The sequence below is a fragment of the Passer domesticus genome, chromosome 7, assembly GCF_036417665.1.
Source record: "Passer domesticus isolate bPasDom1 chromosome 7, bPasDom1.hap1, whole genome shotgun sequence".
Taxonomy (NCBI): domain Eukaryota; kingdom Metazoa; phylum Chordata; class Aves; order Passeriformes; family Passeridae; genus Passer; species Passer domesticus.
In genome coordinates this window covers 10230884-10249339 of record NC_087480.1, presented here as the reverse complement: position 1 = coordinate 10249339, position 18456 = coordinate 10230884, and the positions used below count along the sequence as shown (strand labels likewise).

The window sequence follows — 18456 nt, the reverse complement described above, 5'->3', positions numbered from 1 at the left end:
ATCTATTAAATATTTGGATTACATAGTCCTCTGTATATTTTCCCATAGAGCTTGGATATTTGCAGAGCTGTAAAATCCTTCAGGGGCAAAGATAACCATGTAGCAGGTAAGCATGCCCATCAATCATCACCATCATCATCGCTATTCAGTTATTTTAGCCACCACATATTTTGTGTATATATTAGGATGAACAGTATTTCCAAAATAATGTAATAATTCATGACATCAGAACATCTGTGACATCACTTCTTTGTTTTTCTTTCACCTCTATTGCTATGGTGTTTCATTTATCTTAGACTTTTTTTGAACCAAGAGCACATCAGACAATCTACTTCTTCTATTTCTGCTTCAGATGCAAAGTTGAGTTCCTGGATAATTTGGCAGTATCATGGGACATTAATTGCTCGGACAAGGGAAGCTCTAAGGGCACCTTTTGTGTTTCAAGTGCAGAGAAGAGTGATGTGCATCATTCCAGAATCGGGGATTTGCTGGTTGTGATATAACATTGTCATGAGAGATGTGTTGCTGTCAGGAAGGTTAAGGCACATCACAGCAGAGACAGAATGCCAGCCTTTGAGACAATGACTGAGAATAAGGCCAAAGCACCAATATCCTGGTAGGATCCCTAATATTCATAATTTTAGAGAACAACAGAAAAATAAAATGAGGCCACAACATGAAAAATTACACCAGTGCTTATCATACAGAGAGATGTCAGAGAAGCAGCAGAAACTGTGACATTGATGAAGCAAAATAAGATAATGGAAAATGAGCCTGAGATTCATCCTTATTGGAGTTACTGTGAGTGAAATGCAGTATGACAGAGGAGTTGTTGGCTCTGATGCTTCCAAAGTATTTTGAAGTACAGCTACAGTACACTTACAGTCCTCTGCCAACTGACTTTTCCAACACCTAAGAGTTAGTAAAAAGTGAAGACAAAATGAACAGATCAGTTTTAATAGGAACATTGACTCTAATTTTACTGAGATGGGAAATGGCTTCATCGATAAAATTACTTTAATCTTTGAAATACTTTTATGTGTTTTGTGGGAAATTTGCCTTGATTCATCTGGGCATGCCAACTGAGGTATTTTTATCTCAGTTCATCTTGGTGATGTGCAATGCCAAAATCTTCAGTCTAGGAGACTTGGTATAGTAATTTTTATTAAAGAGGCTGGGGACAGATTTGCAATTGAGTGATGATGTCCCACTAATGCTGTCATTAATTCAAAGAGAGAAGACTACAGAGCAGGTCTTGTGTATCAAAACATATCTAATTAATGTTTTCTGTGCACTACTGTTCTTTACTATCAGATAGTCTTGATTTTCCCCTCCTATGTTCAATGCTGTTGTTAATCCCTATCCTCCTGATGTAGATATTCCCTTTTAATAGCATCCAGAAACCCAGCATTTGTTAGAAATCCCAGTGGAATGGTACTTCTGATCTGTCCAGGATGAGAGGATTTTGTATTCTGGCTAACTCCTGTCTGCCACTTTTTTTGTAGATTGTCAAAACACAGCAGAAATTAAGCCAAGTGTCTATTTCTTTCTTTACTCCTCTTGTGCTCCAAAAGAATTTTTAGTATCTCAAAAAATAAATCCCCTTATTCTCCCTTTATGAAGATTAGATGCTATTTGAATAGCTAATACAATGTCCAGAATGGGATCTTCCTAAAATCTTGTAGAAGTGATGTATGAGATTTCCTTTTCTCATACTTAGCCCAGGATATTCTGGCCCCTCTTCTCAAATTTTTGAGAAAATAGCATATCTTAATTTTGTATATTATAAGCTCAGGTCTTCTTCCCTTTGAAAAATATGACTGGGCCAAACCACTGAAGTCGGAAAGACATCAACAAAGAGTTTCTGTTTCACTTCACAGAGGGTCTGATCTGCTTTCTGTTTACAGTCCCTTAATGTTGACTGAAGTCCCTGGATTTTTGTCTTGAGACAAAATTTTCTTTAAATTTTCCTTTAAAAACAAAAGGAAAACAGACTCACCCTTGCCCTGAAGTCTTGTATGCTAAGTGTATACTAAACATACATCTTGTGTACTTGTGTTCTAAATCTAAATTCTTTTTTTATTGTTTAGCCTTTCATGTAAAATTTAAGATTCCTATGTATGAATGGCACATGGACTGATATGAATACATTTATATCATATATCCAAATTTCATTTATCATAGTGCTACCCCAGATAGTGGATTACTCTGCAACAGATAGTGATAAAGATTTTTTTATTAATTATTATGCTGCTCTCAGCTCACATCTTCACAAGAGAAGTCTTTCTGAAAGAATTTAAGCATATAGTTTTCTAGATGTATAGTCACCTCTTAAAATACGTGTAGGTTTACTAATGGTACAGTTTTCTGCACTCATTTATGTTACATAGTTTGGATTTATGATTGCACAAAGTATTAGGTAAGTCACAATAGTTCTGATGTCAGAGAATGTGAGAGAAACTCTTTTAATGAGAAGTGGTTTGGTAAGGCTCCAAAAAGTGATCTTTCTGTTTTTTTTTTTTATATTATTATTTCTGTTGTGTTTGATAAAAAGGAGGTGAGATCATCTGGCACATGAATCTCTGCAGAGAGATTACGTACAGATAGAGAAGGACTTTTTATTATTTTAAAGAGGAGGGGAGAGGAGAAGTGAAATTAATCTGAATAAAGAAACTTATTATGGACACATGCACAGAAAAAATAGCAAGACTTAGAACCATAAGCAGATTGTTGGCATCCTAACAATCTCCTAACCTTGTTGCAGGTATCTTAACCTGGTGTGTTGGTTTTGCCCAGCCTGATTTTTGGTAGCAGAGGGGCACAGAGGTGGCTCCTGTGAGGAGCTGCTGGAAGCTTCCACCGTGCCCAGCAGAGCCAGTCCCTGATGGCTCTGAGGATGGACAGGCTGCTGGCCAAAACTGGGCCAATGACAGAGGCTGGTAATGCCTCTGTGATGGCAGATTTGGGAAAACCAAAACAAAGGGGACACATGCAGCTCTTTTCTAGCCAGAGGAGGAGGAGGTGAGAACCTGTGAGGGAAACAGCATGGAGACACCAAGGTCAGGGAGAAGGAGGGGCAGGAGGAGCTCCAGGCCCCAGAGCTGAGATTCCTCTGCAGCCCTGGTGAGACCATGGGGAAACAGCTGAGCCCCTGCAGCCCGTGGGGATCCACAGGGATGCAGAGATCCACCCACAGCCCATGGGGATCCACAGGGATGCAGAGATCCACCCCCAGCCCCAGGGGAGGTGCCCATGGCAGAGCAGGTGGATGCCTGGAGGAGGCTGTGATCCATTGGGAGACCCTGTGGAGAGAGGGGGCCCTGCTGCCAGGCTGGAGCAGCCTGTCCTTGCAGGGCTGCACCCTGTGGAAGAGTGACCCCTGGCACAGCAGTTTTGGGGGGCTGTCTGCCTGAGGAGGGACTCACGTTTGCAGCAGGTGAGGTTTGGCTGCTGCTCATGAGAGTGGACCTGTGCCAGAGAAGGTGACAGGGAACTGTCTCCCGTGGCAGGGACCCCACGGTCTCACAGGGCAAGGACTCCTCTCCCAGAGCAGCAGAAGAAAACATTGTGTGACAAACTGACCAAAACCTCCACACCCTGTCTCCCTGTGCTGTCGGTGGGAAGGAGAGAGGGGCTGGGAGGAAAAGGTATTTTTAAGGGCTTATTCTACTTCTTGTTATCCTCCTCCAGTTCTGTTTGTAATAAATTCTGTTTGTACCTTTAAGTTGAGCCTGTTTTGCCCTGGGAGAGTTTTCTCCCTGTCCTTGTCTCAACTCATGAACCCTTCATTAATTCTTTTTCTCTCTGCCCAGCTGGGGCAGGGGAGGGTGAGTGAGTGACTTTCGTGGGTGTCTGGCATTTGGCCAGTGTTACACCATGGCACCTGGTGAGGATTGGTGGATTAGGAGTTATTTTGTGGGTCTAAAGAGTAAAATAACGTGCAGTGTAGATTTTCCTCTACCACCAGAAGTTTTGAAATTTACTTTTTTTAATTATCCAGCTGGAAGCCTTTTGTGCATTTAAAAGAATTTGGGCTATTTCTGACTGAGCTACACTTATTGCTCTGAAGTTCTTCCCTTCAGTAACTCCATCATCTTGTTTTTCAGGCCTTGCCTGAAAGCACAAAATCCTGTGGTGAAATCTGGGTATGCCAGAAACCAGGCACTGGGATAAATTATGGGATGGAGACAGGTTCACCTGTGTGAATATCAGTGCAGAAGGGCGTTTAGACACCAACTGCAAGGAGTGTTTGTATTTCCATGACATTGTATAATTCCTGTGCTGTTAATATGGTGTGAGTCTGATTTATAGCAGCAATTTTCACAGGGCATTTTTGAGCTCTGTGCCATTTTTAAAGGTTTGGTCTCTAGGAACAGCATAATGAAATCACTAATATGATCAGAAAATCTCTAACAAGATAAACAGTATTCTCATTCTTCTTCCTGTCGCTAGCAGTGTTGGAAATGATCTCCTCCTCACCAGCCTGCTCCTGTCTCACAGGGAGTGTATTTGGCAGCTGCAGAAGCCATGTGCCAAGTCTGAGAATGCATTTTTCATGTGTTAGTAAGTAGGTCTAGTGCTGACTGTGTGAGAGCCGAGACACTCAGTTATGTAAATCCTACGTGATTTGTGAGCAATTTAGTCACTGTGGCACGCTCAAGACCACAGTTTTTCACAAATCCCTCATAAGATCAACTTACAAGGTCATGTGACAGCACTTAATCTTGGAGAGAGATTGTTTCTGTGGCTAACATTTGAGCAGAAACGCGCAACTAACTCTATAGCCACCTGTGCCCCTTTTGCAGTTTACTAAAGCCTGAGGTTTTGTGCTGGTTTGAACTTTAAACCAAAATTTATTTTGGTGCTCTGGCACAAATACCAAGAAGGCCAAAATCCAAGAAAATATGAAAAATATGAACATTATATGAGCAGAAAACCGTCATGCTGACTTAAAATGGCATGACACTGCATTAGGAACTTTAAATAATAGATCCCTTCATAGAGTGGTTGAGGGAATCTATGAAAATGGTGTTTCAACATAAGTCATGATGAAAGGAGTTTCAAAACATGCAGAAACCAAGATCTGATTATTTGGAATGTGGTTTTTGAGAGAAACAGTCCTGAGATCTTCACATCCTAAAGAGATGAGCAAAAGAAAATGTTGACTGGGTTTACTAGGACAGCCCTCCTGTCCCTGCTACCCAGGGACACGTTCACACCTGGGTGAGCTCTCATCCTGAGGGAAGAACAGATCTGGGGGTTGAATGAAGATACCACAAGGAGATTTCCATCTGCCTGGAAGGGGCAGTGGAGAGGGAAGGGGGTGACCTGTTGGAGGAGGCAGGAATGCCTGGGGGATACTGCAGTAGGGACAAGTGAAAGAAGAGGAGCTGAGAAAATCTGCTCAGCTGAAAGGTGTGTTCTAGGCAGAGATAGGAAGTTAGTACAACTGGATGCAGAATTATTGGCTGTTCAAGGTGTCTTTTTTGAGCTAATCCTATCCTACTGACCTTTTACCTCCTCCCTTGGATGTGAAAAAATAGAACAAAGTCATGCAAACTTAAAAGCAATAAAAGTCTTGGAATCACTTCCCTCCCTGTCCCCAGTTAGCAATCTGATGTGCTGCAATCCTGAGCTCTTGCTGCCCAAGTATTTATTTTACCAAGAAGAAATTAACTTGTTAAAGCCACTGTCAGTATTGACTAAAAAACCCAAACAGACCTATTATGAAATTATGTTGAATTTTTAAGTTCTAGCATCACAGAAATTAAAAAAAAAAAAAAAATAATGCACCAAGTGATTTTTAAATACCAAGGGGATCTTAAATGTTGTGAGAATTACAATTACATGCATGTAAATTACATTTGGATCACATAGTGCAGGTGGTTGGTTGGTTTTTACTGTTTTCTCTCTAGAAATAACTAAAAGCTCAAATTTTATAGTAGTTCTTGGATTTTTTGGGGGGTGGAACAATATTTTTAAATACATAAATAGAGGCAAAAAATCACAGCTTCTGAAAATATTAATTCCTCTCCCTTTCCCTCAAGGGTTTTCACTAAAATCTATTCCACCTTAGTCTTGTTGAAAGTTCATGGCCCAGTCCATTCTCTTCTATTTCAACTGATGACCATGTCTCAGCAGTGCAGCACCAACAGAATTGTTTCATATCAAAAATTCCTAAGGGGGAAGATTCAAAGCATGAATAAATAAAGAACAGGTTGTGACATACAATCCCTCTCCATTATCTTACCAACCTTAACAGCTGCTTGCAAGTAGAATTTTAGCTTGGCTGAATGCTTTGCCCTCTTGCTGCTCTATAAGAACTGTCCTGATGCAGACTTTGGTGAGCCAAGCCCAGTTTTTCATGGACAGCATCTTCCTGCTCCCAGTCTCTGAAATGCTGTGAGGGAGCCCTGAAATAACCAACCCTTGTGGCAACTGCAGACCAGAACCTGCCAATGGAATGAATCATGGTTTTGCAATTTAAAGAAACAAACTTGAGCAGCTAGATCTGGTACCAGCAGAAAGTGACAGGAGAAGCTTGGCTGAAAGTTAAAAATCCTTCCAGCTGGAAAAAATAAGTTACTGCTTTATTAAAATTTTCTGAGAGAGGGTAAATCCTCCTGTCAATCTTTATTCTGGACTACCTGTATTTCTTAGAAAATTTTGGCTGTTTTTTATGTGATGTCAAGAGGAAGCAGGGGTGGTGGTGCTGGGAAATGGCAGGAGGCTTATTCCCTATTTGTGATGTCCCTTCCTGTTTCACACAATTTTTTTTTTTTTTATGCTGAGAGAATGAATAGGAAATAGGAGACAAATTTGAAGGCAGGCCTGTCTGAACATGACATTCAGAAAAATGTACTTAGATACTACAAGAATGAACCCAAATTGACTCTTGTCACTTTTTATCAGCTTTGAAAAGGAAAGTAAATGAGAAACTTACCTTGCTGACTATATTTTTTATATCTTCTTAAAAAAGGATCTGAGTCAACTTTGTCCCCCTTTCACAAACCTATTTTAGCTCCTAATTCTGTATTCAAAGAGAAGAATAAAATATGTTGTTTAATAAGAAGAAAAAAATATCTTCAAAGTACCAGTTAGACAATAAAAGCAGAATCGTAAAGCCAAAAACGCCCCCTGTGCATAGAGGTTTATTTTTAAAACATTATGAATTGTTGTCACTCATCAAGTAGCTTTGAGAGTACATTGAACACCTACAAAAGATCAAAGAACTTCAATATTCTGTCGATTCTGCATTTTTAGCTTAACTACTACATCAAATAAATTATTCTTTGGCATTTATTTGAATGTGAAGTAGAGTAATCAGGGCTCTAAAGCTAATCTGATTAGGTGGTTTATTTCACAAAAGCTGTCCTATCTCTTTTTCACTGAAGATTAGCCAAAACCTCAATGTTTCTTTTTCATAAATTTAAAATTCAAGAATATTATCTAATAATTTTATTACTGACAGACTGTACACTTCCCCTCTTTAGAAATACTCAATACAGCAAAACCAAACAAATGGGCTTCTTCTGTTTGAAAGAAGCAGGATGATGGGACTGTTAAATTGCTGTAGAATTAGTAAAAGCCTAATCTTTTTCATGAGGAAATGTTGTAAAAAGCTGCAGGTAGAGTAATTTCCTTCCATATTATTTTTGAGGCTTATGCTGTGAGTACAAATGCTTTGAACATGCAAATGAATTGCTAGATTATTTAAAATATGCACAACATGCAGCTATTCTTTTAGAGGGAAATTTGCTTTCCTTTTTCATCACCCATCTGGTTTATTGTCTTGTACATATATTTGTTTAAGATTTATATAAAACACCCTTTAGATTTTGGACACCACATTCATAAAACAAGTGTCTGAAGTTCTACATCTTTTGAAGTTCCTCTTGGAAAATAGGAATTTGTCTATGCTCTTCCAATATCCATAACATAACAGCAGCATGGAAGCACATTACAAAGAATACTTCCCTCTTTTGGCTCCGAGTGGAGATACATTTACTTTTATATTCCTTCCTTCTTCCCTTACCATGAGAAGTCCACCCTACTTACTTTGTTAAAACGTACTAATACAGTGCAGTAATGCTACATTATATGTCATGAAATATGGTTTGATTTTCCTCAATATAATTTCCAACATGTATTTGTCAACTCTGTGTAAATTAGGGCTTTTGTTTATGTAATCAATCCTTTTTTAAGTCTATTAATTTGTTCTGAATGTATTTTTTTAGATTTTTTTCAGTTTTATAGCTAGAAATATATTTTTAAATCAGTATTGTTTCTTTTATGTTTAGCTTTCATGTCCCAGGGGCTAATATGGAAAATACTCAACAAAATCCTATGGTGTGTTTTCTGCAAAACCAGCAGATGATCATAATGATCCTTTTGGCCAGGAAAAACTTTTGAATGCATTGCCTGGCCATCCTGAATGGGGAACTGTTCTTCTCTATCCAAATCTGAGCACATGTTCTCTCAGTGAAGTTGATGTCCTATTTTGTAGCAGATAATTTGATTGCATTATAGAGGTTAGCAGTATTTCCTGCTCTGAATCAGGTTCCAGCTTTTTGTCCAGATGCAGACAGAAATTATTTTTCCTTTTCTGGTCTACCAGTGCTTTGACAAGGGGGAAGGATTCTCTCTCCCCTCTGGGTTTGCTTATGTTGTGTCCTTAGGTGCTACTGAGGTGTCCAGCCCAAATAGCTCTGGAGTTTGCTTCCATTTTCTTATTCCATGGTTCTGGAGGTTGTTCCACCTTGAATAGCTAAAGCAGCTCCTTGCAGTGTGGCTGTGACAGTGTTATAGAACCCATAGGTTCCCCACATGTGACTTGTAATGGCAACTTATTCCCCTGCCTGCTTGGTGCTCTCTGGGAGCAGACTGGAAATGAGTGTTTAGTTTCACTCTCATGTGCATTTAGTTCATCCAGTGCTTGCTGTTGGCATAACAGGGGTTAAAGTTTGGAGTAGGACTGCCAGAGACGGGGCATATGAAAATATTGGCACCCCATCCAGAATCTGGAAAATTAGGGAAACTAAAATATGCCCAGTACAAATGGAAATAGCAAAATAAATTGGTGTGAAAAATTCATTCTACCATCTGATGTTCACAGCCTGGAGCTCTGTCCCATGGCACTCTGCTGAGGGCACAGGTTAGTGGCTGGCACAGGTTCCAAGCCCAGATCTGTCTGTCCTTGCAGGCAGCACCCAACATTCCTCTTGGCTCTGACACCTCCAAGTGACAGCACCTCCTTCACCTCCCACCCTGTTGACTGTGGAAGAAAATGCCAGAGCGGAAAGCAAGTGCTGTGATTACCCACTGGGAAATAATGAGGACAGCAAGAAAGGTTTGAAGATAAGAAAAAGATCCATTTCCATCATCTTACTGGGTCTAGCTGTCCCAGGGAGGTATTGGTACAAGCCCTGGTGTCCCTGCTGTCAAGCTTGTCTGGACTGTTTTGTCATCTGCAGACACTGCCCTCTGCCTTCCTCAGGGTCAATTGGATCTGTGCCTTCCACTTTTTTTGGTCAAAGCTCCAGCATAGAATTTTATCATACTTCAGTAATGTCACAGTGTGGAAAATGTGCCTCAAAACTCTGAATGTTCTCTCCTGTCCATGTGAGTCCTAGCAGGTACGTCTGTCTGTGTCTGCCTGGGGAGGCTCATGCAATTTTTGGCTGATAAGCAGCATTTAGGCAGCAGAACTGTGGCCAGTCAGTGCACACAGGAGTAACCAGCTTCACAGTGCTCATGTATTTCACAGCTGGAATTTCTTTTCAGGCATTTGGTTCATTTATAACAGTTTGTATTCTTCTGTCCTTTTGTGTCTGTAATAATGAGTAATTTCTGCCATCTGTCCTTTAAGGATATTTACTTTTGTTCCTGACCATGGACACTTCTTGCAGGGTATGTAGGAATAACCTCCTAAATAATGCAGAGTAGAGACATTTGCAAGCAGAATGGCAGCTCAGCTACCTGGGTACCTTTTCTTTGGCAGTTGACTGAGAGATGCTGCACCAGAAAATGATTTGTTACAAACCTCATCTGGAAACAAGTTTATACCCTGAAGTTCTTAATTTTTGCAACACATGTCCTTTGTAACCTTACATTTGCTTTTTCCACTTACAGTCTTAGAGTGGTGAATCTCTGTAAATCATCTTTGCACATTTGAGTTTCAGGGGTTTTTTAACCGCTTGTGTTTTTCATAGATTTCAGCCTTGACAACCTTGAATACTTTTTTAAGTTTTCAAAGTGGTTTGGGTTTTAGAAATTATTATTTCCTACAAGAGAGGGCAAGCTTTTATACTGAGTGTTTCTCTTTTGAGCCCATACCACTCAATATGAGGATCTTTTTCTTTATACTGACATGTTTCTGGTTGAGAAGTATGGAAGACCTAGGATATTTAATGGTAAAAAATCCTTTAGGCATCTATGCTATTTATTTAGAAAACTACCCTTTTACTTTCAAAAAATTTGCACTTTTTTTTTTTCCCCAAAAATCCACATGGTCAAATACAGTCTTAAAAGTGACATTTTCAGTGGGTGAATATATCACTTACTCTTCCTGTTTCATTGTAACTCCACATTTGCAAGAGGAATATTAGCAGGAGCAAAGCAAGAAAGTTGATTCAACCCAGCTAAGTTTAATACAGGTGTGCCTTAGGATTTACCATCTCTTCATCTCTTGCTGTTGCTGAGGAGGGGGTAGGAGAACCAAAGTTTTACATTGGGAGGGATAATTCTGCGCTCAACTGTCCAGAGCTTTGGTTGTCAAAATATTTCATAAATTATTTCTACTAAATAAACAGAATTTGTGAAAACAACAGGGATTCCATACTGCTGGAGACCCAGCATGAGAGATTGCACCAAAGGAAAGTTTAGGGAGTTTCCAAGGATTTGATATGGTAGTCATCAATTTGCATTTGTAGCAAGTTCTTACTCTTGCTATAAAATAGAGATATTTAAAAATAGGTGTGTTTAAAATGAATGTTTGACAATGTAACAGAAGTCAATTTGGTTCCAGTTTGACATGTTGCTATATTAGTATAGCCAGTTTTTCTGGACACCTACATTTTTTTAAAACCTGTTGAGAAGTTTCACTGTGAGTCCTAAGAGTCTCTTTTCTCTCTAGATTAAATATTGAGAAATAAAACAAAATATGTAAATATAATATACCCAAAAGCAAAAAAGTAATTTCCAACACAGATGGGTTTCAGGAGGTCTGCTGCCAAAGATTTTTAAATTCTTGTGCCAGGGGGTAATTTGCTTGCAACAGAAGAAAGTGTATCCAATTACCCTTATGAAATTATGAGTTTTGCTCCCAAATCAGCCATTTAATGGGGCATTTGAAATGAAGGTGCAAGCAATGGCCATTTTGTTTCTCATACTCTTGAGATTATGACAGATTCAGTTTGTCTTTTTTCTCTGTGTCCCCTAAATATGAGGTAAATAACTATTAAGAATCATAACTTGACAAATATTATGCTGCAGGTAAAAATTAGTAATGCTTTGGGTTGGGTTTTTTTTCTATATATGCTCTGCAGTCATTAAATTTAACCTTTAGCATGCTATAAGGAGTGTTTCACTCCATCCCAGAATCTTCTGGGCTTGCTGAGGTCAGTGCTCAGTTTAGCATCAGGCCTCCCTGCAGCCAGGGAGCAGTGGCAAAGCAGCAGAAGTGTTTCTGCGGGTGAATTCCTTTGCAGGGTAACCCTGGCTATCCCCTGGGTCTGCCCTTCCCTTGGGGAAATGAGCCATGCTTGGCTTCTGCATTGCTCTTCTGTATCAAATCCAGGATATTTCCATGAAAGATAAGTTTATTCCAAGAAACTGTCCTTCACACAGTGAATGTCTGTGTCTCCCTTCACCCAGCATCCCTACTGTGATTTTTACTACTTTGGGCTTGGCATTGAAAACCATGTTAACAAGTACTGCACCTGTCCTTCTATTGAAAAGTCATAAATATGGACTGTGATCATGCAATACAAGAATGAACATAAGAATGTTTTCATATTGATTTTTTGTTGTAGAAATCGTAAATTGCTCAGACTACAGCTTTGCAGAGGCCTGAGAAAAGCACAGAGCTCTGGTAGCTTTGGAGGGGGTGTTTGTCAAACTGCCACCAACACTGCCAGCCCCAGAGCCACAGCTGGCACAGCCTTACCTGCCTGCTCCACTTTTGGAAAGAGGAACACTGTAAGGAATACTTATGCCCTAATAGCACCTCTGATTTTGAATCCTGCAGGGGCCCAATCAAACTAATTAGGCTTTCTCTCTTTAATTTTACCTGTCTATCAGGCATTGTCATTCAGCCTCATAGGAATTCTGTGCCTGTTAATTAGCAAAACCTTGTGGAATCAGAGGGGACTCAACAACAGTAAGGAGAAAAACACAGAAAAAAGGAACAGAACTGGGAGAAGGGGGGAAAAAACAGCACAGGAGAAGGACAGGATTCAAGCACATGAGAGGTCCTAAAATGGAAGGACAAGTGGAGAGCAGTGGCCAGTGTAATTCTGATAGAAGTTGAATGAGAGATTAGAAGGGATTTGTTTTTCAACAGTTAGGGTTTTTTCTTATTGGGCAAAAATGAGGGAAGAGATGGTGTTATACAGGCAGCCTGAATGTGCTCAAAAGATTTCAAAAATATTAAAGTGTGTGAATAATTTTTTATTACTCTTTGTCAAACAGTTTTCAACAATAAGGTTACTCTGCATAATTTTTCTGTGTTGATCTTTTTGAAAATTCTGCCCATTCTACACTAATAGCAGAGAAATTGAAGAGGAGGCAGACCTAAAAAATAATATATGCTTAAAAGATTCCCATTGCATAACGTTTCATACAGGTAGACCCCATGCATCTCACATAAATGAGAAATTCTTTTTGTATTTGTTTAAACCAAGAATTATTTTTTCTGGAATTTCGTAGGCTCCTTCCTCTCTCATTCCTCTTGGTCTGATATAATTTCATTAAAAAAGAATCTCCTATCTACTTAATGGTGATTAGTTGGAAATAAAAATATGGTGGAGAGTTAAAATGGCTGGTGAGTGTCAGAGCTCTGGCAGTTGTCTCAGATAAGCATTAAAAAGTTGAGAAGGAAATTCTCTCTTTTGTTAAACTCTCATAGGTGATTCAGAGTTTGCATTGGAATCATTCAAGTCTACAAAAATACGGAAGAAACCAATGAAAAGTGGTTCTTCAATACTTAGCTTAAAGAATGATTGCTTGTGTGTTTCTTTATAGTTCAATTTGTCATTTCATTGAGTCTGCTGGCATTATGATTTAAGAGTCTGACAGACACATTAACCTCTTAATAACAAGTTTCTCAAACTCCTTTTCCAAGCCTCTCTCTTTGATAGGACTGGAACACATAGTAAATCTTACTTTGTTTTGAGGTTTTTTGACTTACCCTCAAAACATGATTAATTTATTTCTGTCTGAACCTAATAGGGCAGATTCCATTGAAAGATGACTGGAGTGGTTATCTAAAAGACAGAAAAAAATTTAAAGTTCCACCTGCCTAGGCTCACTAGGCTTCTGTCCAGGTGATATAAAAAAATTTCCTTTCATGAACAGAAATGGAGTACTCTAGAGTAAATCTTGGACTGTCTGTAATGTTTTCAAAAAGCAAAATTTTGAGGCCATAAAATAGATTTGACTTAAATATTGTAAGAGCTCAAAGAAAGACTATTAACTTGTATTAAAAACTTTTTCCTATTCTATTAACCAAACCCCCACTCTTGATTTGGATTTTACCAATGTAAGCTTTAAACAATTTATTAAATAGTTTGTAAACCTATCTTTTCAAGAAAATTGGAATTGTGTGGAAAAAAATTTCTGACTTCCTGGGGACAATCCTTTCTGTGAGCCCCTCACTTTCTCACACACAAGCAGAACTGCTGGAGCCATGTTTCTGTTAGGATTCAGGGCAGCAGTGATAGTCTGTGAATCTGCCCTCATGAGAGCAAATTATTCTGCAGTCCTCCTTTCAGTATATGGTTGAAGAAGTTTTTTAGCTCCAAGAGAAAGTGGGTAGTGTCACAGAGCTCCTTTTGCTGATAAAATTGTTATTGCCTTGTGAAAGATTAAAGATTTATCCTTCTCACTTGGTCTGCAAAATAACATTGTGTATTTCTACCAGTAACGTGCAAGAAGGCTTGTCCATCTTCAGACAGTGACAACTGTTTCACCTAAGTCCTTACATTTCTTTCTTTTTCTGGCCTCAACTTTGGCCATAATTTGGCTCCTAGAGATAATATTCTAAAACATGCATTTGAAAGCAGGTATTTAGAATATGAGGTGCTAAAATGTAGAGTAAAGCAGATGGCATCCCATGATTTCCTAAGGTTTCTTTTGCTGATTGGAAAAGCCCTTCATTCAGAGTTTCTCTGCATGCAGAAATCCGATTCCAGACCATGCACCAAATTTCCATGGATGCTGCTAGGAAGATGCCAACAACAACACCATCACCCCCTTGCAGCACTGGCAGTCAGGCTGTGTCTGAAACTCCCCTCTCAAGCATCAAATGCTCAGCATTTCTGTAGAGGGAGAACATTCGCTACCAAGCCTACAGACAGGAGTGCTGCAACCCACTCACATGGGTAATGTGAGAAATAATTATTTAATGCTCATGAAGCAGACAGAAAATTAAAAGTGCTGTAGAGTGGTTGCTATTAAAAATCTTTACAATTTGACTTTGCAATTAGATTACGTTATCACTGTATTCCCCTTTTGCTCAGTACAGCAACATTTAGGGAATACTTCAAATCCATGAAGGCAGCAATGGCATTAATTACTTGCAAATGTAATTAAGAAAAACAATACTGGTGATCTCTGATGATCATGAAGTATCTATTTACTAGAGCAAATACAGTTTAGGACTTAAAATGTTGCATTTTAGAATATGATTTTATATGCCAATTATAAATTATGTTACAAGTTCTTACTCTTCAGACATGCCTGATTGCCTTACTGTAGATGGGAATGATTGGATTATGAAATGTTGGCCTCATTTAAAGTAGCACTCAAATACCCTCTGACTTTACTAGACAAAGTTTCATCCTTAGTCTCTTGCCAAAAGCTGTAGAGGGAGTCGCTGTCACAGAAGAGAACTCGTGAGTATTCTGGTTAGAGCCGTGCAGAATATTTTTAGTTTAAATCAGAGTTCTTTAAAATGTTCCAGTTATCAAGCAAAGACCTGAAAGTGGATGGATTTTGAAATCCATATTAATAAAAAAGTGTATGTGATCTTAAAAATATATTCATATTTTGATAAAAAAACTTTTGATTTCACATTTTAGTTTTTTCTTCAGCTCTTTTATTTCTCTGCCAAACTTGGAAGCTAGGAGTGAAAAAATCTTAGTGATTTTCATACCATTCAATCTTCACTTCATTTATGCAATCCCTTGACCATGACTGTTTCTTATTTTAAAAGCACTCAGAGCCCTGCATTTCAGCTCACAGTTGTTCTAAGTGAATATTTACCTTCCTCTTTACATTTTTTTAGTCCACCACCATCCATTACAAATCCAGCAAATCAAGATAGCTGGGTCATTTGTGCTTTGTGATATGGTTCAGGGATTGGACAGGGAAAGACAAATCTGTAGGATTCCTACTTATAGTGCGCTGTACAGTCCAAATAGGAGCTGCAAATTTTCATTCTTTTAAGTAATTGAGCTGTACAATTGATGATGCCAAGACAGATAAGTACCCTGTGAACACAGAGTAGTTAACATCTCATTGCAAATGTTCAGCTGGTGCCCTGAATGGTAAAATGCAAACAGAGTGCAAATGCAACAGCCCAGAGTGGGTGTTGGAGGGGGAATGAGGATGAATTACTGCAGTATTTTTAGATGGTAGTATTCATAGTTATTTTTGCAGTGCTAAGAGACTTTGAAACGTTTGGAGTAACTCTATTGACATTGCACTGGGATTGCCAAGGACCAGGCACAGCTGCTTGGATGCTGTTAACACTCTAACAAAGCCATTTCTCTCTCAGCATCTTCCTGCTTTGCAAAATTTCTGTGCATATTTCGTTGTGGTGATGTTTCTTTGCATTGATCCAACTTCTAGCAGCTTCTAACAACTTATTTATCACAGGATGCCAGGCAGGATTAGGGCTTGTTGTTAAGACCCCAGCAGAACCTTCAGAGCTTATTTGTGGCTGGTAACTGCCAGGATGTGTCTTTGAGAGCATCAGCTGGAGTGAAGGAGAGGGAAGGGAAAATGCTGTTGTGGTGTGTTGTTGGGAGCAGGTAAGATGTTTGCCTTTTAATAATCTTTTTTGATATTTGCAGCGGTACTGTGGACAGGTGTGGGAGTCATTCATCCAAACACCATCCACGTGCATGTAATTACACTCACAGGAACTTGTACTGTTATATGAATTAATTTAAACATTGTAGTAACTACTCTCTAATAACATACAGGTTCCCAGGGTACTTGGAGTATTAAATTGCAGATGAGAATTCCTTGGAGAGACACAGGCTGCGTATCCATTTGCTGCTCAGGAAGGGAAAAGCTCTGCTCAATGTATTGTGTGGTTGTAGCTCAAGTTCTCTGTGCTTGCTCAAGAATTGTTGTGCAATACTTTCCAGGACCAGCAGCAAGTTCATTTAAGTCTGTCTCCATTTAAAACCTTGTGAGAAGGCTATGCAATTTAATGATATCTAACACAGATTGCTAGTGGCTGCTGCCAAAGGTGATTTTTTACTTTTTCACTAAATACTGCACGTAAAAAGCAGTAATGCTCTAGTGGCAGCAGTGTAAGCCTGAGTTTAGGTTAAGCAAAAACATGAACATGAGAAAACAGCAACGTTTTTGCATTCTGGGCTGAAACAGTCTTTGCTGTACTTTGTTTAAATTGGCCCTTAAGGATATATTCAATAGGACTAAATGAATAGGTATTCTTCAACAAATACTTTATGATTTTGACCTCTGAATTTTGGCTCCTGTGCCATGTTTGCTTGGGAACTTTTCATCCACACATCTTCGAGACCATGTGTCAATTCTTTCCTGTGATGTTTTTAAAACAGTTTAAGAATTAGCAAGGACAGGATCTATCAATAGCATAAGGGCAAGATTTCTACAGATCACTGAAATTGGTTGGTGGTTGCCTTAGAGTACTGCAAGTATTATTTTTAATTTCTGTGAGGCTTCTGCAATGCACTACCACCAGACAGTCTAGCACATCTGGGACACTCTGAATTTTTCTAGTGCTTCTTGTCATGTTTCTTATTTAACAAGAAAGGATTGAACATATACCTATAATTAATGCATGAGAAGTCTGATATTAATAGACGAACTTTCTGTGCACCTTTTGTGTATTTACCCACACACTTAGGTAGTCAAAAAAAGAAAAAATGAGAGATAGAATGATTCTTAATATTGGACAGTTTTATCATCTTCATAGTTATCTTTCAGTATTTTAGCCAAATTCTGAATGGTTACATGAGGCATGTAAATTCCACCTGGTTTCTCTTTGCAGTTAACTCTCCATTTATTGCCCAAATGCAGCAGATGCATGGAGGCCCTGGGAACAGGGTACCACCAAAATCTAATAGTGTATATAAAACAGAAGCTTTCAAAATTTTTCTCTCTTCACAAGTATTGACATCCACCTGATAAACCCCTCTTACTGTGCAGTTGAAAGAGTTTAAAATTCAACTCACCAAACAATTCATCTCCTCTTAAGCAACTCTAAGCAATCACATTCACCTTTTAGTAGGTGCTGCATGCTTAAAAATCGTTATGTACAACTAAGATATGTGTGCCACAAAATTTTCAAATCCTCTTAAAAAAGAAAATATCTGTGTACATCGTGCTCCTGTCAGGCAATGGGATCATGTGAGCTGAAAAAATCTGTGTTAGAAAAACCAGGGATAGAGATGAGGATTACTTACACTTTGGAACTGGAATTTTTGACTGGATTTTTTTCCTTTTTTAATTGTAGAAGCTCTTTAGAAGTTCACATTTATCTCATGCTGTAGTCTGTCTTGCCACTGATAATTCCTGGTGTCTGGATGGTGGAAGGTGTCTCTGATACTGCTGTTCAGTTGAGAATAATGAATATATTTATCCTAGCAATATAAGTCAGCATTGCAACAGTTTTTGATCCTGGTAAAATATACATATTGATTTGGAAGAAAACATAATGTTAAAGAACAGAAATCCTCAATGAGATGGAAAAACTATTCAAGATGACACACAGCTGCTTTTAATTTTAAATTGTTGGAGTTTTTTCTTCTGTGGAGGTGTGCATACAGAAGCTCAGTACAGTAAAGGAGATAAGAATTGCATTAATAATTTATAAACACATTATAAAATATTTTTAATACGATCTATCTGTACAGTATATGGCATAACATCTAGGAGGAGAGTAGAGGAATCTGTGGGCCACAGAAAACACAATTGCAAAATGCTGTCCCCCATTCAGTTGCACCCAGTGTGGGGATGGGA

The 18456-nt window shown here is 38.8% G+C and overlaps 1 protein-coding gene across 3 annotated transcripts in view; it reads left to right on the top strand.

Moving 5' to 3' along the window:
* TENM1 (teneurin transmembrane protein 1) overlaps positions 1 to 18456 on the top strand; it is an 818347-nt gene that overhangs the window by 433668 nt on the left and 366223 nt on the right. The window contains exon 1 of one of the 3 annotated variants that reach the window (XM_064426810.1): positions 16231 to 16253. The exons of the other annotated variants lie outside the window; for them this stretch is intronic. The gene's annotated coding sequence lies outside the window, so the exon portion shown is untranslated. Of the gene's footprint in view, positions 1 to 16230; positions 16254 to 18456 lie in introns of those variants that run through there. 3 annotated transcript variants of the gene reach the window in all.